Source organism: Haemaphysalis longicornis, unplaced genomic scaffold, assembly GCF_048455015.1.
Source record: "Haemaphysalis longicornis isolate Haplotype H1 unplaced genomic scaffold, Haemaphysalis longicornis Haplotype H1 scaffold_14, whole genome shotgun sequence".
Lineage (NCBI taxonomy): Eukaryota > Metazoa > Arthropoda > Arachnida > Ixodida > Ixodidae > Haemaphysalis > Haemaphysalis longicornis.
Window position 1 is genome coordinate 41464909 of NW_027526245.1, and position 25097 is coordinate 41490005.

A 25097-nucleotide genomic window follows, 5' to 3' on the forward strand; every position below is an offset into this window, starting at 1 on the left:
TGACAAAATCGGAAAACTAGCGGGTTCTGAAAGCCTGAACCGGTTCTCAAACCGGTTTGGTGAGTACAATTATTATCAAAGTGCAAAAAATGTAGTTTAAAGCGACCATAAAAACTATATAGAGTTTTCGTGTGTTCAAAAAACTGCTTTTTCTAAATTAAAGTGTCGAAATTTTAAAGACAGCAGTAAGAAATTGGGCAAGATATTAAAGGAAACTATAAAGTAGTGACGATTTACTGGCTGCTTTCGCGCCCAACCCTTATATTGTCCTAGGGACTACTCAAAGTGGTCGCTAGGAATTATTCAGTTGGACTGAACAGTCGAAGGATGGAGTAGTCCTAGGGACAACTGAATCCTAGGGAGCACGAAGTGTCATGCTTAATGTGTTTTCTCTGGCTTCCTTTATAATGGCGGAGCTGTCTAAGCTATTAGTTCCGCCGTTGAGCTTTACCAGAAAAGTGTCATCTCTGAGGTGAAGAGGGCGAAAATGGTTAGCCAAGAAGTGAGAGGGAAAGTTGCTAGGAGGAGCGGAACCCAGCAGGAGGTGTTGAGAGTACACGCCTCAAGAAAAAAAAATGTGGTTCAGGTTGTCTCTGGAATCGAACCCGTGACTTTTACGCCAAGCAACCGGCAATCTAAGCACTGGATCACCCCGAAGGCCCCAGGGGCACGTGGTTATAGCGGTAGGGAACAATAACATATGTGTCGATTGAAAAAAAGTGTTGTTGATACCGAGTGGGCAACACCTACAAGGAAGGAACGCCAGATAGAAATTATCGCAAGTATTAGAGCCAAATAGGTTAACTTTGAAGCGGAAAAATACGTAAGCCTAAAAACAAACCTATGCATCCGTTGCGTGCCAAAACCACTCCCCCTCGCCTTCCGAACCTGCCTTATTACGAGACGGGAAGAGAAATGCACACGTAGATTAACAAGGCTGCAAAACATAATAAAAGAGCGAAAAAAAAGTCGTAACCACACCACCCCATTCCCAAGTTAAGCGCAACCGAAAACAACTAAAATGCTGTTGCTGCATGAAACAAAAGCAGACCTACCAGGCTCAAAAACGCTTCCCGTTGTCAGATTCTAACCTGGATCCCTCGCGTTATGAAACCAACTTCTATGATATTGCGTTCGCGGCGGGATCTCTCGCGTGCTGTTCTCTGTGCCAGCTCACGTGAGCTTGCGCCTGAAGAGGTGAGCACGAAGTCCGAGTTCGCGAAGGCGGTTGCCGCGGGTTCTAGCGCCTGCTAACGCGGTTCACTTTGATGTAGATGTAAAATCCTGCTGGCAAAATGATCCGGGCCTCCCAGTCATGGATAACTTCCAGCGGGAAGTTCGGAAATCCATGCGAGGTGCAACAGGCGGCACACCGACGAAGAGAGAGGGGTCGCGACCTCTGCTGCTTCTCGAGCCGTGCACCACTAGTGCAAGTGGCGCCATTTTTTGTGTCGAATTAGCAATCTTCTGTATGGAACCGCCCATCACCCCTAACTTTAAGCGCCAGAAGTTAGGCCTGCGCACCGGCCAGTAAGCTCAGTGCATTAGCAGTGGCCGTGTTGAAATACCAGTACTGTGCTTAATTTCAACAGTTGCGGCATAAGAAAAATATCCTACAGCGGCCACGCAAAAGATGTCTGTAAATTAGTTTGTTTGGCCACCAGTCCCTTTCTCGAGGGTGGGAACCAAAATATTTTTAAACGTGAGCTTGAGTTAACTCTCTGCCATTGTACATTGTTCTCATGAAAGGAATGCATTTTGAGATGGTTAATACGGATGTATGCGTAACTATAAATCCATCTCCATCCATTCCGTCTGGCCATCGCCCTATGTTCGTTGGATAAGTTGCGGAACCTTACAAAAGATTAGGCGATGGTAACCGCAAGGGTTATTGGACGCTTCAATCACCAGAAGGAACTCTTTTAGGAAAACGCTATTTAATTTGCCGACAATGGTACTGCCATCCCTCCCCTTCCTCCGGAACGAGTATAAGGAGCAGCAGTGTAGAAATGTAGACTTCTCAGTGAAACAGTACCTTCCAAAACAAAGCAGCGCCAAGCAGAGAGGAAGCAGCAGAACAAGCAGAAAAGAGGAGCGCTAGAAAAGTGGGACACTACGGGACGGGCATGCCTTTGCGCATATATTATCTACTTTAGTGCTGTTTCTTTTTCTTCGAAGACAAAACACATAGTGCCTGCAAGGTTGGGGATGCAGTTTCTTACAGAAACATAAAGTGCCTACCATACGTCAACAGTTTTATCTGCTGTATTTGTGATGTTTATTTGGATACGTTAAAAACGCGCACTTGTGTGCTCTACGGCTCCTGAAACACTGGCGATTATATGAGCCACCAAAGTACTCTGACTTGATGACATTGAAAGGTCAGACAAATGAACGAATGTCGGGAGAAAAATGTACTTTTTGAAGTTTCGCTTATTCGATGGCTAAAGGCAGCCAAAAGAGCAGAAATGCTTCAAATGGGAGCTCTACACAGAATAATTTAAAACTATGTGGTGCTCCCTGAATTGTTTTCTTATCCCGTAGAAACGCAGTTTCGAGAAAATATATGTGTGTTTGATGCCACAGTGCTGCTCCTGTGCTATGAGGCACACCGTATATTCAAGGATTGCAGAACAATTTAAACCACCAGGAGATTTTCAAAGTGCGTCTAAATCTCGACACATGGTAGGTGTCGCATGTTGTATACATCCGAAAACTGGCAGCTGGGTACGGCGACCAAACTCACGTCCTTTTGGTAAACAGCCTGTGGCGAAACCATGAGGATCACACTTGTCAAGTATTTACACTTTCAAGGGGTTAGACCTTTTTAAAACACATTTACGAAATGCAACAGCACGCACATTTCTGGTGTGTTTTCGCCCTAGCGTATAGCAGCAATCTTGCGGCCATATTACTCCTACCAAGTAGCATCGAAGGAAGGGCAAAGGCGATGTTTCAGATCGCTTACAGGATGCCGAGATTGTGGCATTGCGTTTGCGTATTCTTGGATTGCGGTCGCAATCCAAGAATACGCAAACCAGGAAGATGGCATTTCAACACTGGTGCGCATACCTTTTTTGGGATTGTATGATGAGGACAGGGTTGATAGTGTTGGCTTATATGAAAGGTGAAGTGCTTTAGAAGTTACCAAATCGATGTGGCAGATGGTAAAATCGTTCTGTCGTTAAGCGGTAACGGCTATCTTTTTTTACTTTCACTTCCGGTTCGGGTTGAGCACGGTAAAAATAATGGTTAGGGTTCAGTTCCGGCAAGAATACCAGTTCTGATCCGGTTTTCGATTCGGTACAGTTCCGGTTCGACACCCGGATTTACATACCCTCTATTATACAGTGGACCACAAATTTATTTGGAATGTTGAAAAGCCTGGCCTCGACTACCATCACCGCCTTGACACAATAGTGCCGGCTGCGAGATAATGTTGCAAAGGTATGCTACTGCTAGTAGCGCGAGCAGAGCACAAGACTGCGCAAACAAAATGTCACACGTTCGGCAGCCTGCTGTCGATATGAAATATCGACTTTGGCCTTGCCTCGCTGCGACTGTGTAATGACAATCGGGCCGCCAGACTGCTGCGCTGCGCGACAGCGACGGCCAACAACCGAAATGCACATACCTAATGCATTTCACAATTTTCGTTTAAAAGGTAGCCCACCTAGGGTGTAAATACTTAAAAGACGTGTCTATCAAACGCTGCTCAACGGGTGAGCAGTTGCTAAACTGATGCTATACCACTAGTTTGGGTGTGCGAACGCACTCCAGACTTTCCCCGATTTCGCAACCCCACCTTCGAGAAGTGAAGGGCTTCCCTGGCTAGACCAGACCCTGGTACCAGCTCAACCTTGCGATCCGAGCAAGTACACCCAGCCGAAGTCAACGAATCTCGGAAAGGTGCCTTTCGCGGGTCGAGGCCCTTAAAACTCTGCTCGGCGAATAAAAAACATTTACTCTCTCTCTCTTCCCTCGGTCTCTCCATGTGTGGACATCTGACGGACGCAAAGATCCCTAGATGGTTTAAATTGCTCAGCCCGTCTTCATTTTACTGTACGCCTCATTGAACACAGGTAGATTCGGGGAATCAAACCCGACAACATTATTTCACGCGCGTGTTTCCGCGGGCCTCACGCTTGGTTTTGAATTACTGCGCGCCAAGGTTCTACAAACAATTCAGCTGTTATGGGCTGCATTCAAGCAAAACACCAAAGAGTAGAGTTTGCTCCAGAGATCCACTCCTTTGTCCAACGTTTAACATATCCAAACGTGTCACCACGGCGAATACTGTGAGCGCCATTATGCATGGTATAATAGTTTTTCAGGACATCATGAGCGGACAACTTCGCGTTTTTAACGGATCAAAAAAATGATAACAAATAAAGCGGAGAAAGGTTTTAGCGTACGGCATGCACTTTCTCCATTTCTGAGACAGTATACCTGACGTCGCGGCACTACGTATTTTGGCTTGGATAAAAAACGGGACTAAAGAACGATACATGCAGAAATGCAAGCCGGTCCCACGTTATTCCTTTTACCAGGGGCTAAATACTTTGCACTTTTTCTGCTCTTTTGTCTTTTCAGTGATGCTTTGTTTTCGGATATGCGCTTCAGTTACTAGCGTAACTGGGCGGAAAGGTAGCGCGTAAATCTTTTATACTTCATCTGTTTTTCAAATATCTGGCCTAATCGCCCACTGTTGCTGTTGAAATTGCCAGAACTTTATTGCGAAAAACATAAATTTCGAATGCCAGAGAATTGCATTTACTTTTCATGGTCGCTTTAAACTGCATAACAGTTTTTTTTCGCGAACCGCGTCGGGGAGTTACCAGGCTTTTGCATGTTTTTAATGCCTTCTACCATGCTTTTTATTTGCCAAAGGCCAAAGGCAGAAGGTCGGCAAATGATCGCTGATGTCGGAGACTATAACACCAGCTCGAAGACTATTTTCAGTATTTGTAACACAGATATCAAGGAGACTTGCCGTAGTACTTGTGATCCTGGTTAGTAGGGCTATCACATTGGTGCAAGCATACGCTTGGATAGTGTTCAGGAATTCATTCACTGGCAAGGTATCGGATGCACATCTGTATTTATGGCGCCTAAGATCGTGAATTTTGGTGATAAGGTTTCTAAGAAACACAGAGTGTTTTCGACAAATGCTATGAACTCGAAAACGGTACCAGCTGCTGGGCGGTATATAGCACCAATTACAACGTTTGAAAAACATGCTTTCAACGTTTTCGTTTATACTTCTTAGCTCGTCAATCATTTGATGCTGCAAGTCAGTTCTAAGGTAGACAGCTATGCCTCCCCCTCTTACGTTTTCAGTGCATAGCCTTACGCTTTTATAACCTTGAAAGTAATGTACCGAGTCCGTTTTTGTTAGCCAAGATTCGGTAAAGATTATGACATCAAATTTAATTTTGAGCGAGTTGAGTTAAAGACTCCGCTCATCTGTTTTATTCTTAATGCTCCTTCCATTCAGATGTAACGTGGAAAGTAGTCCGCTTCCGGTTCCAAAGTGTTCGTTATAATTTGCGCAGTTGTAATACCGACAGTCGCTGTGTGCAAGATTCATTTTAGCCGTTAGCTTCCTCGTTCAGGAAGACAAGGCAAAGATAGAAAGACAATTTAGAGAAAGACAAGGCAAAGTTATTGACGGCATCGAAAGTTCGATGGACTTCAATAGAAAGTCCACAAAACACGAGGAAATTAGAACTTCCATTGACGTTGAAGGTAAAGTTGCTCCTTTGCAGAAATAATCAGATGAACTGAGTGCTATCTTGGCTGCTAAGATCAGAGAAATTGTGGAGCTGCACGCAGATAGCTTTAATTTGGAAACATTCTCAAACTAATAACCTTGCAAACGACAAATTATGGCCAACTGACGGAGAATAAAGTCCATAACTGATAAGCTTCAAGTTTCAACAGATGGTAACGAAGTGACACATCGGTTGCCGGAGAAGGAAGGACAGATAGCGCCAATCATCGTGAAGTTTGAAAGACGAGTTCGAAGGAACAGTCGACTTGGCAAGCTTAACGCATTGAAAAAGGGAAAAAAATATCCATAAATGAGCATCTTCCAGCCGAAACAAAGCACCCATTCTGACAAGCCAAGCAGGTGACCAGGCGAGGTCATTTGAGCTGACATGGGTTAGAAATGGAAATGCTCTGATGGAAAGGAGTGGGGGATTAGTGACAATAAGAATGCAGGGCGAACTTGACTTGTTGAAACTAAGTTAGGAATGTTCAGTGAAGTAATAGCTTCAACGAATGGACAGAAAATAGGCTGGGAGCAAATGACACGTTCAACAGACCGTTACTAACCTTGTACGTACTAATCTTGGAAGTGTTAGGAAACACTGGTATTTGCAGAATGTTCATTTAAGGGATACGTATACTTAAAGGATTTGTAAATAACTGAGACTCACCTCACAGATTGTGAATATCCTGCATGTGCGCTACAGGGTTTCTACCAGCTCTTTGTGTCGCACCGGCGGAAAGGGAGGGAGTATACTAGCGTTTAGTCTTAAAAAAATATGGCTGACAGAAACAATTAGCTGTGCACCTAATGTGCTAGCTGAGGTTCTTTCAATCACTAAACGTAAGTCAGATGTTTGTTTTGTTATTTCTGGTGCGTGTAAGCCTCCAAAATCAGATCTGCACTGATTTTACAGGAGTGCCCAGTGCTTGTGAGAAAAATTACACACACAAACCTGGTTATAGCGGACGATTTTAACATTGATTTTATTGCTCCGCGAAAAAGGGAACCTCATGCTACTTGAGTAAGCTAGCTGATTTTGGCATAGAAAGTCTTATATACAAGTTCACTGGGGTTAAAGTCTCGGCTTAACGACTAACTCATTTGACCACAGAACTTCAGGGGTTCTAAGTTGAAAACTCTAGCCAAGGTAGTGCGAAAAAAAGTGGCTGATCATTATATTACAGGCTTGTGCATCTTATCAGCAGAGTCTATGTATGCGTACTCAGGTGCTTTATTGACTATACTGATAACAAAAAATAGGCATACTAATTCAAAAATATGACTATGCCCGTATATCAGTTATGGATGCATGGTTAGCTGAGGATGGGTAACGGCGCATGGTTAGCTCAGCAGTCAGTATAACACGTTTTTTGGCTGGCAATTAAAAAGGTAAAACGAAGAATTCTTAGCCTGAAAAAAATGGGTTACAATGCCTCTACTGCAATTGGCGCACGAAAACATGTAAAAATAGAAAGCGATATAAAGAAAGCGATGTAAAAATAGTGCACCAGGTATACTGCTGCATCAAGAATATCAAATAGCCTCTAGAAGCGATGTAAGAATACGGCATCTGATGCACTCCTGCATCAAGAATATCAAATAATTCGTAATAAATTGTATACAATATTACCATTAAGTATATAGCAACGTTTTCGGGCAGATTTTGCTAAGAGAGAAACACTATAGGGATAATGTGGACTCTTTGAAGTGATATAATGGGCAAACCAAGACAAAAAATTCGGACGATAGTATCGTAAATACTTCTGCTCCGGAATACCCATCGACTATAGCTAAGTCGTTTAAAGTAAGATTTAAAGCTTCTTTGGTAAGGGTTAAGGGAAAAGCCTCGTGTGGTTTCTGGCTTGTCATATATTGGACCTCCCTTTTTAAATTCTGCCTTCCTGCCGTCAGTTGATGGAAATGAGCTACATAATATTATTGATACACTTTTTCTTTGTTACTACAAGCACTTTCAATACACTTTCGCCAGGTTACTACAAATTGAGAATATGGGATATAAAATATAATTATAGTAAATTTACGGACCTACTTGTGTTTATTTTAAGCGGATGCTTCGAAACTGGCGTAATGCTACATGGTATGAAGATATCGGTTAGTAGGGCCATTCATAAAGCTGGCAGTAAAGCAGCAACACACCAATTTCGATTCTCTCCGTTTTATTACTTATAAATAAAAAATTCTTTTATAAAAGCATGATCTCTTTCGGCGATAAATGTCCTGTTGTGTGTCCAACACAATACGGCTTCAGAAGTGGAGTTATTACTATTAATTTGTTAGAGCATGTAGTGACTATATAAACAAGAATATAGACCAAGACAAAATAGTATTGGCGCTTCTGTAGATGGAACTAAAGCATTTGATACTCTAGAGGAAAACACAATGCTACACAAGCTAGAAAATAACGGTTTTTGTGGTACTTACCGAAAATAACTTATCAGGTATTTCTATGATCGCATTCAACTAGTGGATGTTCAAAACGAGCATACCGCCTTTGTGCATGTTATATACGGCGTACCACAATTATCTGTTCTTGGGCGTCTTATTTACCATTTTTGTTAAGATATTGCAAACCTTTAATTGAATGGCCAACTCCTTCAATACTTAGACGACACAGCATCAATCTTGTCACGGGAATCTTACAATGAAGCGGTAGAGCTACTTCAAAAAAGTTTGTAACCAAAGTAATTACATGGCTCGATAAAAATGAATGATTTTTAAAGCAAGAAAAAAAAAAGCCCGTTGGAACCCCGCACAAGACAGTAGCACCAGACGGCTCTGTTGTGTAGCATACTGATTATTGTAAAGACTGTTTGTTCGTACCGTTACAGCTTTCAGCCGCTGAAGTGTCTGGGTCTTCATTTTCATGAGCACATCTCCTGAGCGCTTCACGTTGAATTCGTAATAAAACGTCTCCTCACACTGGCCGTCCAGTTTTTTAAACTAAAATTTAATTTTGCTGTGAACCTGTGCCGGCTGGCTTTTATGATTTTAGGGCAGTCTATTCTGCGATATGGAATTTCAGTCTATGGTTCCTGCACACAAGCCAGAATACACAGAAAAGACCAGTTATTGTATAGAATATCTGATAACATATTCTACGGTACTGGCCTGCAAACATAAAACCAAGGGGATAAATAAACATTAAACGAACATTAAACATACATTGCCGGCGTAGATTCTTTTATGGATTTGAATAGTGAAGTACTTTTGCAAAAATTCTTTGGTACTTGCTATAAAAAGTAGCTAAAAAGCCTAAAGTGCTTCGCTAAACAGACCATTACGAATTGATTTGATTGATTGATTGATTGATTAATTGATTGATTGATTGAATGATTGATTGATTGATTGATTGATTGATTGATTGATTGATTGATTGTAGGGTTTAACTCGCCGAGTCAACGCAGGCGATGAGGCGCGCCGTGATGAAGGGCTCCGGAATAATTTTGACCGCCTGGGGATCTTTAACGTGCGCCGAAATCTCGTACACACGGGCGTTTCGGATTTTCGCCTCCACCAGATAACCGGCCGCCGGGGCTGTGAATCGAACCTGCGTCCTCGTACTCCGTTACCATTTGCCTAGAGTATATACTAAATATGGCAACCGGTTCATAGAATACTACGTTTCTTTTTATTTTAATCAGTTGGAGAGGACATATAAAAGTTCTGCTGGATTTACAACGCGAAATCTCAAATTAAGCATTCGGTAAATTATGTAAAGTAAAGAAGCGTCACTGACAGTGAGGTACCTACCAGAAACATTGTGGTTTAATTTAAACAGCTCCTATGTGTCGATTCATTAGTTTCATTTGTTGTATTACCTTCGTGATATAGCTCCGTCTTTCAATTATATTCTGTAACTCTATGAACATCTGCGTGAACTTCAAGATGCGGAGATTTTGTGAACATGCATGATTGCGAATGTGCATCATTTTATACTGATGTGTACACGGGGTTTTCGTTTTTCTTTTGCCTTTGGCAGAAGAGTTACCTCTTGCATTGTTACCCCTGATCGAGCATTCATAGTTTGCTGTAACCCGCCCAGAAGCGATTTCCGCTTCGGCGAGCACGAAATGTACAGTGAAATGTATCGTGAAATAAAGCTGTATGTGTCTTCTCAGCCAATGACAGAAGGGGCCTGGTCTACCAGCCATATTTTTGTTGAAAAGCAGACCGGCCAATGTTGTCATGTGTGCTGCATTTCGTCTAGTTTTAAGTGCGAATGCACTTCTTAAGCGAGCCTGAATCGTCCGCCGCCGTAGTCCGCAAGCAACAGCTGCGGGTGCGCGCGCTCCTCGTCTTCCTTACAAACGGGGGGAGATGGGCGCGCGCTGCCTGGCCGCTGACATGGCACATACCCACGTGGGGGATTGGCCAGGAATCGGGCGTGAGAAGGGCTAATGCACCCGCTTAAAGGAGTGCTGACACGAAATTTCAAAGCTGAGATCCGCTCTAGCAATCAAGTACGACAACACAAATAGGTGTCTGTGAATAAATGCATCTTTCTTTTTTTGTAGTTGTGTGTGTGTGTGTGATCTCTCTTTCGCGAACATTACCGAACCGCGCAAATTCAACTCGTGCATTCGCACTTTCACATTCTTCCCCTCGGGGAAACGCGGGGAATTTTTTAATGCTAGGCTAGAATTGTGCACTTTATTAATGTAAACTTGAGAATTGGTACCATTAAAGGACATGGAATGTCCAAATGACGAAAGCATACGCAGCCACGTTGTAAGCCGGAAGTACGCGACGAAAGGTGAAAGCCAATTAGACAATACCTCCGGCAAATGAACGAGTTCTTGAAGAAGTTATGAAGTCGAGAATAGGGCCACGTGCCTATTTCTTTCTTGCAGCGAAAAAGGTGACTGCACGCCGCGTTTGACGCTAGTAGACGGTTTTTTATTCCTTTGACAGGCGTGGCGTTGGCCGCAGCCCGAGGAAGGATACACGTGCGCTGCTCTCTCTGCCATTACACAAAAACCGGCTTCGAAGACACTTCTCTTTGTTGTAGCATTCTAGTGCTTACAGATGCTGGCGGATAGCATTCTCCTTTTTGTGTACCACGGCAGCCAGGTTGCAATCTTTTATTTGCCAGGTGCGAGCAAGCTGTTGAGGAGTCATTGCCTTACAAGAGAGATCGCACATTCTTCAATGTAAATTTAGTTTTTAGTTCTTAGTGCGTTTTGTATTTCTGATCCTTCTTTTAATCTTACGTTCTGCCGTGAACGCGGGTGTAGACCTTTTGTAACAAAGCCTCGGAGCTTCTCTGATGAAGGCAGCAAAAAAAAAACAGGTTGTAAACAGGGTGGGCGCATAGATTTTAATTCCTAGATGTTGATAACAAATGCTGTGCTCAGTTGAGAGGAACCAAAGCCCCATTTTCGATATAGGAGAATATTGTTGTGTACCGAATACAGCAACAAACGCACAGCCCTTTTGCAAGGGCCGAGTTCGTCTGGCAACGCGAAAGGGGCCATGAAGACAAATTACAAGTTTGGTAAATTTTGGATAAGTAGCTTTTGGTGGCTCACTGAGCTCTATTCCAGCTATAAAAGGCGCTTTCTAACAAAAAAAACGCTACACGTGCTGATAACCCATCACATTTCGTGGTGAAGTGATGTATTATTTGGCAACAACATTCAAATTACGCGACCAAACGGAACTACACGCAGAGCTACAATTGCCTAGCAATTTTTCTTTGCAGTAGCTCAGCTCAGTGGTCACCGATCCCACAAACAATAGGCTGTGAAGTCACAGAGGCATTGCCAGTGCTTCCTAAGTTTTCATTGTTATCTCCAATATATCCTGGGGTGTTTGCAAAAAAGTTAGTACTGACAACTAATAAATGAATAAATTGTTAGTATCTTGCCGTATGAATATTACTCTTGCTGTATGTGTTTTCTTATGTTTCCCTATGTTCTCGAATATTTTTCTACGTTTTATTTTACACCCCATACCAATTATTAATTTTTAGCCTCCTCACGTCCTTTCAAATTGCATTTTACTGACTGAAAAACTACTCACCCTGATATGGCGCTCTGGCCTCGATGCCCTTGTGCCATAAACACATACATACATACATACAAACAAAGAAACATACATACATACATACATACATACATACATACATACATACATACATACATACTGTGGGGATTTTGGCTGCCCGTGACCCCGACTCGGTACGCGGCAGCGCTCGGAGGGCCGCGCGGATTGCGCGGGATTGCGCAACAAGACGGCAAGAACATGGCCTCGGCACGGCCACGTATTGTACAATAGAGGGGTTTGCTTGCGCGGCGCGAGATGGCGCCACCGGCTCGCTTGGGACGGGGAGCACGGGGAGCTCGGAGTCGCTTCGGCGGGGAGGCGGCTGCGGATAGCGGAGACTTCTGCTGCGGCGCTCGGCGGCGGCGGGCGGCCGCTCCGAGCGAGGAGGAGACGGCGTTGCGGAGGCGGCGGAGTGACCCGGCGCCTTCCCCTTTGAGCAGCCTGGACCGACATGGTTCACCGGTAGCGGCGGAGTCGAACGACTCCAGCCGCTCGAGCAACGCGCCACCCGTCGATGACCGAGAAGCTGGGGCCAGCTAAGGGAGGTTTAGGGAATAAACCCCCTTGGAGGTTGGCGTCGGTTGCCTTTGTCTCTTGCCTGCCTCTCACGCCGGCGCCGTCTACACGGCAGCCGCGTGCGGAGGATCGTCGGAGTATGACCCACACCACAATACATACATACATACATACATACATACATACATACATACATACATACATACATACATACATACATACATACATACATACATACATAGAAACCGTCCTGGGAGCGAAGTATGACTTTCTGAAATGTGGAATCGCTCACCCTCGTTTTGGAAGTTTTGCGGAACAAGCCATCTTGTTCAGGAGTGAATCCGTTCAGCTTGCCGGGTTGTGAGGCCCTCGTGGCGGCGTTGATCGGAGGAGCCGCCCGGGTACAGACGAAGTGGCGCTAGGTATAACGGCCTAAGGCTACTCCTAATGTGGCTCACACAAAGAACGCTCTAACTTCAGCAATGTTCGCCGGAGAGTCCTAAAACTTGCTGAGGAGGTACCGGTAATGTTCCGAAACAAATCGTGGCAATACTTTGCACTAACACAGCAGGAAAACTGCCCTAAAATGCAATACATGCGGAGATACGACCGCACATGGGAGTCTCGGCGAGACCAGTAGCGCCCTAAATGAATGAAAATCACTCCTATACAAGATTAGTCTGAGCGTAAACATGCCGTAACCGACAAAAACCATGAGGCATGATTATCAGCAATAAATATTTCAAATGATAATTCTTACTCTCCTCTGGGAGTAGCCCGTTTAAGGTGTGGGGTAAGGTGTGTGTAGCCTGGTTAAGGTGTGGGTTCGCGACAACATCTAAGGAATTATTGGTAAGAGCACCAACATTTGCTGTAATGAGAGCACAAAAAATAAAATGATAACGCCAACATTTATTTTGAAATATACACGCTCTATGAATTCAGAAGCTACTCCACTCGAAAGATGTGTAGAAGCACGCGGGAAAGTGGTCTGTCCAAGCAAGTGTTGTAAACACAGGTGCAAAACTTGGGCTTTACATATCAAGAAAGAAGCACTTGGACTTTGTCTGAAGGTAAAACGTTCCCAGATGGCACGCAGGCAAGATGTTTTGAACCTGCTCTTTCTTTTACGTGAAAAAATTGAGAATATCTTTTTAGTTCAGGGGCTCAACGCACTGAATCTGCACCTAGACTACCGGACGCGTGAATATGAGGGATCCACATAATTTAAACCACCCGGGTTTTGTCAAATGCACAGAAATCTCGACACACTACTTTTTCTTATTTTTTGCATATATCAGAATAACATCTGCAATGGCCGCGGTTCACTGCCATAAAAGCCAGCGTACATAAAACAGGCACGCTCTTTTGAAGCACTTGCGCTTGTGCAAGGTAACTTTTCACATCAGGAATGAAATGAAAGGGGTACCTTACGGAGAATAAGATACTTGAGATGGGCATCGGAGAACCAGAAGGCAAACCCATTTCGACGTGGAGCGTCTAAATGCACATTTTATAGCCAATTACAAAACGTTTCGAGCTTTAAAGGAGCACTGACACCAATTTTCGCGGTTAATATTATTGCACAGTTCAATTCCTTCACTCAACAGAATACCCTGGCTGAAATATGAGCGGCCTGCGACGTGAAGAACATAGTTCAATTGGACCCCGCACGGGGCACCTTGAGCAATCTTGGCGACGGTACTGGCGATACCGCGGACCCCGAGCCCCCAAACATAAGCTGGATCCAACCGTGGCGATGTGTTTATAGGTGGAGGGTTAGAAACCACGAACGGTGGTCGTCGGAGCCCAGGTCAAGCTCCGGCGGATGGGCTCCCTGTCTGTTCACCAGGCAGGGAGCTCCGGGACCTCTCAAGCTATTAGGGTAAGGTTTGAGACGAAAGTACCCCCGTCCCCTACTTTTTTCAAATGCCATATGGATAAATCAAACTCCCCCCCCCCCCGTAAACCCGATCGGTCCCTGAAAAGGGGCCGCACCGATGTTACGTACCCACCCCTTCCAACTTTCACTCAGCCGAAACCTGATAACTATCCCCGATTCTTGATTATCGAATTCCTTGAAAAAGACAAGCCAGTTGCCTCAATGTCCGTTTTTCTGACTACAAAATTCATAGAAGGAATAATCGGTAAACACTACAAAGCCAAAAAGCAAAGAACTGGAGAGTTGCTGGTAGAAGTCACCACCCAGGAACAGGCCACAAGCCTCCTGAGCCAGACCCGTATTGCCGATCTTGGCATCAAGGTCACGCCCCACCGCAGCCTCAACAGCTCGCAGCGCGTGATCTCAGAGTCAGATCTGGCAAACGAAACGGAAGCCCATCTTCTAGAAGGCCTGAGAAATCAGGATATGACGGCAGTCAGGCGGATATCCATAAGACGAGATAATAAGGAAACACCTACCAGGTACATAATTCTCACATTCGACCGTTCAACTGTTCAAGACCATATCAATGCAGGATTCATCCGGTGCTCTGTCCGAGCGTACATCCCGAATCCGCGGCGCTGTTATAAGTGCCAGCGGTTCGGGCATGGTACCAACTCGTGTCGGGGCCAACTAACCTGCGCCAAGTGCGCGCAACAAGGTCATCACTCTGATAATTGTCCTTCTTACCAATTGCTTTGTGTGAATTGCCAAGGACCTCACGGCGCGTATTCGCGAGCCTGCGAGACATTCAAAATTGAAAAGAAAATCATCAACGTCAAAGTCACGGAAAACATCACCTTCCCAGAGGCGCGAAAGAGGTTCGCCTCTTTCCTCCTGGGGAGGTATGCCGACGCAGCTCGCCGGGGGGCGGAGCGGCGTCTAGTTTCGGCGGGGACCCAGTACCGCGAGTCGGACGTGGTCCCGCCCTCGCCCCCCACCGGGTTGCCTCCGGCGGCCCAACCCGCTACCACACCGCCTGCTCAGTCAGCAGTGGCTGTGGTGGCAACTCAGTCAGCTGGGGGCGCTGCTGCCTCCATTTCTCCTCCACTTGCCCAAAGCTCAAGTGAGGGTACGGAGGAGATGGAGATGGGGGAGCCCCCGGCAGCTCCCGCCCCTGCCGCACCGCCTGTGCCACTTCTGGCAGTGCCTATGCCATCGGTGGCGCCGGTTGCAGAAAACAGCACCCACCAGGGTGCCAGGTCCAAGGAACCCAATCCGTTGGGCATTCCGAGGATGTCCAACCAAGACATGGACGTTGGACCCTACCTGTCTGCATTGCAGCGGAAGGAAGGGGTACCATCTTTCAAGCCATCCGATAAGCCAAAAAAACCAAGAGTCACAGCCCCGAAAGACGATACATAAACACACATTCTCACACATTTCCAGTCGCTATTGCAAATAATGGGAAGGGAAAATATTGTACAATGGAACTGTAGAGGCCTCATCAAAAATCTTGACGATGTATATGAGTTACTGCACACCAAGCAACCAAGTATAATGTGCCTGCAGGAAACTCATCTGAGCAGCAAAACCACATACTTCCTGAATAATTATATGGTATTTAGAAAAGACAGAGATGGATGCACGCACTCCTCGGGCCGTGTGGCTATTGTCACTCAAAAATACGTTGCATGTAATACCATACCCTTAAACATTATCCTTGAAGCTGTTGCGATTCGTTCAATAATATTTAATAGATTAATAACAGTATGCTCCCTTTACATACCGCCTGACTTCCAGCTCTCGAGCTCGGATTTCGAAGGGCTGGTAGATCAGTTGCCTGAACCTTACATCTTGATAGGCGACCTGAATGCACATAATTCTCTTTGGGGCTCTTCCCGCACCGATGCCCGGGGTCGCCTCATTGAGAAATTCCTAACATCGCCGGAAGCATGCCTTTTCAACGAGAAACAGCCAACGTATTATAATATAGGACACAACACCTACTCACACCTTGACCTGACTATAGGATCGGCAGTACTTCTTCCATCTCTTGAATGGGACGTAGACACGAATCCATACGGTAGTGACCACTTCCCTACTTCATTAACATACATTGACAAAGGCCCTACCAGTTCACCTTCCCATGATAGGTTCAATGAAGCAAAAGCAAACTGGAATACATTTACAGAAATCTCCAAACTACACTACACAACTATAACACACCTATACGTACATGAAGCCGCCCAACTCCTCACGGCACACATCCTTGACGCCGCCGAAAAGTCTATTCCCCACGCCTCTGGTGCCCCGCGCAACCAGAGGAGGCCGTGGTGGAATGAGGACTGTAGGCGAGCGCGAGAGGTCCAGAACAAGGCGTGGGGTATCCTCCGTCGGTACCCCACGTCGGGTAATCTTTTGTTGATCAAACGTGCCAAGGCGGTTGGGAAACGTGTGCGCCGTGAGGCAAAGCGAGAGAGTTGGCGCACCTTCCTTACATCCATTAACTCATACACAGATGCACACAAGGTATGGACAAGAATACGCAAACTTAAAGGACAACATACACATAGCCTGCCCCTGGTCAGTACAACAGGGGACACACTGGAAGAGCAGGCTAACGCACTTGCACGACACTTCCAACAGGTTTCCAGCTCTGCACACTTCACAGAAACTTTTCTGAAACATAAAAATACTTCTGAAAAAAAGTCCCTCATGACAATAACAGGTCAAAATCTGGTTATAATTCTGAATTTACACTGTATGAGTTGAGGGCTGCCCTGAGCACAAGTAAACCTTCAGCTCCAGGAGCAGATAAGATTACATACACCATGATACAACACCTACACCCAGATACACTTGAAACACTCCTACACCTATACAATAACATATGGCTTTCGGGGCACACCCCAAAATCTTGGAAGGAGGCTATTGTAGTGGCGTTTCTGAAGGAGGGTAAAGACCCTTCTTCTCCTGCCAGTTATAGACCTATCGCCCTCACAAGCTGCCTGGGCAAGCTTCTCGAGAAGATGATCAACAGGAGACTCGTGTACTTTCTTGAGTACAATGGTCTTCTCGAGAGTTGTCAGGCGGGCTTCAGGGCGGGGCGGTCTACAAATGACCAACTAGTAGCGCTAGAATCTTACATTAAAGATGCCTATCTTCATAAGGAGTTTTGAATGACCGTGTTCTTTGATATTGAAATTGCATATGATACTACATGGCGCTATGGCATCCTTAGAGACCTCAAATCTTTTGGTATATCTGGTAATATGTTGAACACTGTCCAGCTACCTATCTTTACGAACATTTCGTGTCAGAGTTGGTTCGGTACTCTCAAACGTTCACGTGCAGGAGAATGGCGTGCCTCAAGGTGGTGTTTTGAGCTGCACTTTGTTTATAGTCAAAATGAATTCAGTTCTGAAGGCATTGCCACCAACAATCTCCTGTTCGATGTATGTGGACGAAATACAAATATCATTTAAATTGTGTAATATGTCCATATGTGAACGACAGATCCAGCTTGGGGAAAACAAGCTTGCTCGCTGGGCTGATCAAGACGGTTTTAGGATTAATCCTGGAAAGAGTACCTGCGTCGTTTTCTCAAAGAGGCGCGGTATCCAACCCGACCCTGAAATTAAATTGAATGGTGACTTGATTCCTGTAAAAAAGGAACACAAATTTCTTGGCGTCGTATTAGACGAGAAACTAACATTCATCCCGCACATCAGACAACTAATACATAAATGCATCAAAGCAATAAACATACTTAAGGTCCTTTCACACCACTCCTAAGGCGCGGACAAGCAACTCCTCTCACGTGTCTTCACAAGCTTGGTGGGGTCCCGCTTGGACTATGGGAGCGTGGTTTATGGGTCAGCAACAAAATCAGCGTTGAAAATGCTATACCCAGTGCTTCACTTGGGGCTCAGCCTCGCGTCGGGCGCTTTCCGTACAAGCCCCGTACAAAGCCTATACGTCGAGTGCGATAAATGGTCCCTTGACCATCAGCGAACATACATAGATCTTCTGTACGCTTTTAAAATTTCGTCAATAACCGACCACCCTTTCAAACCATTTATTTGTGATGCACCCATGTCCCAACTTCTTAATCGTTCATGTATCTCTGCTCCGTTCTCACATAGGGTGAGACAGGAAGTGTCAGAATTATCTGTCACCTTCTCAGACACCTACAAATCAACCCTTTCCGACTTTTTACCACAGTGGCAGCTTCGCCCCGTGTCGTGCGATTTGTCGTTTGTAGCGATTGATAAAAAACGAGTACCCACAATTGTAATTCTTCAGCACTTCATGTTCCTTCAAGAGAAATACAACTGTGCAGAATCTTTTAGCGACGCGTCAAAAAAAGCCCGTATGGTGTCGTGTGCTGCGCACGCACCTGATTTTAGGGTATTTAACACCCTAAACTCGAAAAGCAGCATTTTTACGGCTGAAGCCTATGGCATATTTCTGGTTTTAGAGCACATGGTTCATCATACAATTCCCAAGTCCATCATCTTTGCAGATTCCTCGAGTGTAGTGCGTGCATTGTCATCTAAGCAGCTTTGTAAAAACCATGTTATTCATTTAGTTTACAGAACCGTTTTGTCAGCATATGCATTAAGTCTTGAAGTGACCGTATGCTGGGTGCCAGGTCACTCGGGGATCACCGGAAACGAGACAGCAGATCAAAAGGCCGCTGCTGCTGCACTTGCAAACACAGGGGACATAATAACAATACCGTACACTGACCTTAAGTCACAGATTAGACAACACCTTCGCAATATATGCCAAGCACACTGGCATGAACAGGCAGACAAAAAACTACACGTTATAAAGACACTCTTGGGAGCATACACCACTGACACACACAACAGGCACAATGAAGTTACCTTGGCTCGATTACGGATAGGCCACACGCATGCAACACACTCATACCTGCTCACGGGATCTCCAAGACCCTTGTGTAGCAGGTGTGGAGACGGCCTATCCGTGATCCATGTGCTACTTCAATGCAAAGCACTCCACACAACACGACAGAAACACTTCGCCGACCTCTACAGACAACACATTCCACTACACCCAGCATTGTTTTTAGGGATGACCCCATGACTCCTGTACAACGCACCTTAAAGTTTCTTAGTGACGTCAAGTTTTTACACCTCGTTTCCTATCACGCGTAGTTGCTTTTAAACACGATTTGATGCCACGCACCATCACAGCCTGGCCTTTTACACCAGCCATCCTCATTGTCTTTTACTGAATTCACTTTTTTTTAGGTTGAACGGTTTTAGCGTTTATGGTTACATCATTCATACCTAACCACCGTTTTGGCGCTCTTTGCCCTCGTTGGCCTTGCGCCATAAAACACCAAACATCATCATCAGAGCCCTGGGGTCACTTGGCTGATAATTTTAAGAATTCTAAATGGAAACCACATCTTCAAAGCAAACAGTTTTTGGCAGGCTTGCACATCAGGATGAAAGGAGGAGTTACTGAAGCCAACAGCATGGCGTCCGGGCGCCATTGTGCGTGCGTTATTCAGCCATTCGCGCCTCTCACGAAGGAGACGCAATTCTGGTGTGTGGGGAAGGGAGCACGTTTGAAAAAGGCTGGAGATTATCGAGGTGATGGTGGAAATTATCGGAAGCTCATCGTAACCCTTTCCATGTCTTCTCTTTTTATGTCTTTTCATGTCTTTTCGTAACCCTTTTCATGTCATGTCTTTTCATATTTTCATGTCTTTGTTTCACCATTTTTGCAAAGGCTCCGAAAGCAGTTAGTTGTTACTTGAGGTCGTGTGCGCTTGTTTCGTCTACTTCCTCTGTAGTTCCGTCTCCTTAAACAACAAGCAGAGCACAGTTTTTTTATAGTGTTGATGGGTCTTATCAGGAACTCTTCGCTGATATGCTGCGTACGCTCGCAAAGATGGCTGCCGAATTCACGTCTGAGGCGGTTGACATAGAAAAGACACTCCAATTGGGTTCGCAGCAATACGACTGATGAACAAGCCCGAACCCAATCGGCCACCCCGACGTAGTTGGAATGTCGTCATACAGCTAGCCAATGCAAATGCATTGGCAATGTTGTTTGCAAAAAATCAAGGACTTTTAACCCGACCATGAACAACCCCAAGACGCTTCTCTCACAAAGATCATTCGCGAATAAGTGCAAGAATTTCCTGGGGACTACTAGGACGGCGGAAGCACCTAGGGAGCCGCAGGCCATGGTCTTCGCGGCCGCTGTAGGTTCCCCTGTCGGGTGTTTGGTTGATTTCACAATACACATTCCGGTCTTTGAAATATTGCATTGCTTTTTTTGCAGATACCTGGAGTCTATAAAAACACGCCGAATATCATTTGAGTATTCTATGTTAAGATGGCGCTGGCTTAAGACGGGAGATATGGCTTTTATGTAAATTATACATCTAAGGAGAAGGCCCCACAGGCGATAGAAATTCCCAGCGAAATTGCTTGTCCTAGAAGCTCAACATAGTGATAGTACATTGTTATAATGCGCTAACAGCTCAACGTGGCTAGCTCCCCCTCCTCTCCCCAGCCCCCACTTTTGACGCTGTTTGACGCTGTTTTAATACGTTGATTTTTTCGTTTGCTGTATTCAAAACGAATCTTACGTGTATTTTTAATTAAATGCCCTGGTACGCTGTCGCGCTTACGCAGCCCAACAGGCACTTTTATCTTTCAAAATTGCAGCCACGCAGTGGGTGCACTTCGGTGGAGAGCCAAGCCCAACGAGTGCACTACACAAAAAACGGTAGAACTGAGCGGAGCCAAAACATGTTTAAGAAACAAGAGTTCGTACTTCGCAATTGCGCGTTCATCTGAATTTAAATTTCTGTTTTCCTAGCGCGCATGCATCACAGTCTGTTGCACGGTGGCTTTGTGGCGCGCATGCATTGGCTTAAAAGCGGCGGCTTCATCATATTGTCACGAAGCCGAGGACGACGCAGTTGTTATGAAGGAGAAACAAGTTTATTGGAGCGAACTTGTGCTCCCCTAACAACTGAAAAGAATACAGAGGCGGCGAAGCAGCGGTCAACAAAGTGACTTGCGTCGGCGAGCGTCGCAGAATCGAATGCCGTAGCGTCTGCTGTTGCAGGCTTTTATCTTGCGACGCGAGAGTTTCTGGAACCGTCGATTCGCCTCCAGAACATTGTAGATCACAGAAGATTATTCTGGGATAGCGGCGTTAGAGCGAAACAGTCTGCTTATCTGAATGAGATAGCCCGTGCGGCATAAAAATAAAGAATGGAACACGCGCTTCGCATGGGACACATATAACAGAGCCGGGCGCGGATGGGCATTAAAAACAAACAATAAATAAACAAACCGTACATGGTTCGCGGCATTACCCCCCCCTAAGAGTGCATCGACCCGATGCTAAAATAAAATGACAGTCCGAACAAACAGTAACAACAAAACAACAACAAAAAAAGTTCGTCATCTTGCGAAGTACGGTTTGAGGCGAACCACGTGGACGACTTCGGGTCGCGTGCGTCGTCGTGATGTGCCGGAATCACCACTGGGGATCACTTCGTAGGTTAATTGGCCAACACGTCGTAAAATCCGGTAGGGTCCGAAATACCGTCGCAGAAGCTTCTCACTGAGTCCGCGTCGTCGAATGGGAGTCCAAACCCACACACGATCCCCTGGTTGGTACTCAGCGTCTCGGTGTCGGAGGTTGTAGCGGCCGGCATCCACCAGCTGCTGGTCCGTTATACGAACTCGAGCGAGCTGGCGGGCCTCCTCCGCACGTTGAAGGTATCCTTGGACGTCGGTGTTGAGGTCGTCGTCTTCTACATGCGGAAGCATGGCGTCGAGCATCGTAGTCGGCCGTCTTCCGTAGACAAGCTCGAACGGTGTCATCTGCGTAGTTTCCTGCGTCGCTGTATTGTACGCAAACGTGACATACGGGAGGACGTCGTCCCAAGTCTTACGTTCAACGTCGACGTACATGGACAGCTTATCCGCAATCGTCTTGTTCAGACGACCCGTTAGTCCGTTCGTTTGGGGGTGGTACGCCGTCGTTCTTCGGTGATCCGTGTTGCTGTAGCGTAAGATTCCTTGCATCAGCTCCGCGGTAAAGGCCGTTCCTCGGTCCGTGATTACGACTTCAGGAGCTCCATGTCGCAGCACAACTTGGTTTATAAAAAACTTGGCGACTTCTTGTGCAGTCCCCCCGCGAAAGAGCGGCGGTCTCTGCGTAGCGCGTCATGTAGTCTGTCGCTACGACAATCCACTTGTTCTCCGATCGTGACGTCGGAAACAGGCCTAGAAGGTCCATTCCAATCTGTTGAACGGGCCTCGACGGGACTGTGATCGGTTGCAGAAGTCCGGCGGGTCTTGTCGCGGCGTTTTTCGTCGCTGGCAGTCGTGGCAACTCCGAACGTAGTGGGTGACGTCGGATGTAAGGCGGGGCCAGAAGTACTTCGCCTTAATTTTTGCAATAGTGCGAGCTGTGCCGAGATGTCCGGAAGACGGGTCGTCGTGGGACGCTTCCAAAATTTCGTCACGAAGGTCTGCGGGGATGACAAGTAGATAATTCGTTCTTGTTCCGGGGCTGAAATTCTTCTTCACGAGGACGGAGTTTTTGAGGCTGAATGCTGGTAAGTTCCGCTTGAACGCTCAAGGCACGTCGACGTTTCGTCCTTCGAGGTAGTCGATCATTACGCGCAAGTGCGCGTCGGCACGCTGCTGGGCGGCTAGGTCGCTCTCCGTAACAACGCCGAAGAACGCGCTGTCTTCATCGGAGTCTTGTGGTGGTGGGTCGACAGGGGCGCGGTACAGGCAGTCGGCGTCGGAGTGTTTCCTGCCGGATTTGTAGACGATTGTAACGTCGTACTCTTGCAGGCGCAAACTCCACCGCCCATGACGGCCAGAGGGCTCCTTCAAATTGGCGAGCCAAAACAGCGCATGGTGGTCTGTTACAACCTTGAACGGTCTGCCATACACGTATGGGCGAAATTGCGAAATGTCCCATATAATAGCCAGGCACTCTTTTTCGGAGGCAGAGTAGTTTTTCTCCTCCTTCGACAGACCACGGCTGGCATAGGCGATTACGTTTTCGCACCCGCTTTGTTTTTGGACAAGGACGGCACCCAAGCCTATATCACTGGCGTCTGTGTGTATTTCGTTTCGGCGTTTTCGTCGAAATGAGCGAGCACGGGCGGGCTTTGCAGGTGTTTTTGCAGCTCGCAGAATGCCTTTTCTTGGTCGTCTTCCCAGCTGAAAGGGGTGCTATCTTTCGTCAAGCGCGTGAGCGGCTCTGCAATGCGTGCGAAGTTTGCGACGAAGCGCCTGTAGTATGCGCACAGGCCAAGAAATCTGCGCACGCCCTTCTTATCTTTCGGCGTTGGGAAGTTCGCTATGGCTGAAGTTTTCGCCGGGTCAGGCAGGACTCCCGCGGCGTTGACGACATGGCCCAAAAAAGTTCCTCGTACGCGAAGCGGCACTTTTCAGGCTTCAGCGTTACCCCGACGTACGGATGGCCTCGAGTACCGACTGCAACCTTGCGAGGTGTTCGTCGAAAGTCCGGGAGAATACCACAACGTCGTCGAGGTATACGAGGCAGGTGTGCCACTTCAGGCCAGCTAGCACAGTGTCGATTACTCTTTGGAATATTGCTGGTGCCGTGCATAGCCCAAACGGCATCACCTTGAACTCGTATAGGCCGTCCGGGGTTATGAATGCAGTCTTCTCTCGATCTCTCTCATCCACTTCAATTTGCCAGTAGCCTGTCTTCAGATCCATCGATGAGAAGTACCTCGCATGGCAGAGGTGGTCGAGGGCGTCGTCGATTCGTGGCAGGGAGTACACGTCCTTTTTGGTGATCTTGTTCAATCGCCGGTAGTCAACGCAGAACCTGAGTGTGCCGTCTTTTTTCTTCACGAGTACGACCTGCGCAGCCACGGACTTTTCGATGGCTGTATAATTTCGTCGTTGAGCATGTCGTCGACTTGAGTCCGGATGGCTTCGCGCTCGTGAGAACAGACGCGGTACGGTGACTGTCGTGTAGGTCGGGCTCCATCCTCGGTTATTATCCGGTGCTTCGCCAGAGGTGTTTCACGTAACTTTGAGTTCGACGAAAAACACTCGCTGTAGCAACGCAGCAAAGCCAATAACTTGTTCCTTTCTTCTTGCGGTAGCGCCGGATTCACGTCGAAGGGGTGCGGAAGCTTGAAGGTATCGTCGGGTGCGCGTTCAAAGTCGGCGACTGCTATCACGTCACTTGCTTGTTGCGTCTCTTCGACGAACGCAATTGCAGCGCCCTTGTTTAAATGCTGGTACTCCTCTGTGAAATTGGTGACCAAAACGTGGGATTTGCGCTGCTTAAACCGCGCAATGCCTCTTCCGACAGACACACCGCGGTCAAGAAGGAACCTTTGGTCACTCTCCACGATAGCGTCGACGTCAGGAACAGCATTTTCACAGTAGACGGTGATCATCAAGCTTGCTCGGGGTGGCAGGGTGATGTGATCGTCGGCGATCCTGACAGCAGCACGGTGATCGGGGTTCGGCTGCGGCGTCGTGGAGTGATCTGAGGCAAAAGTTACCGACTTGGTCTGCAGATCAATTATTGCGCCGTTATCCGTCAAAAAGTCCATTCCGACAATTACGTCGCGGGAGCAGTTAGGCAAAATAACGAAATCAGCAGGGTACGTGGTGCCGCCTATGGTGACGCGTGATGTGCACGTTCCACTTGGCGTTACGAGATGGCCTCCTGCTGTGCGTATATGCGGACCATCCCATGTTGTCGTAACTTTCTTGAGCTTCGACGCGCATGAGCCGCTCATTACCGAGTAGTGGCTCCCGTGTCGATGAGGGCGACTACCTC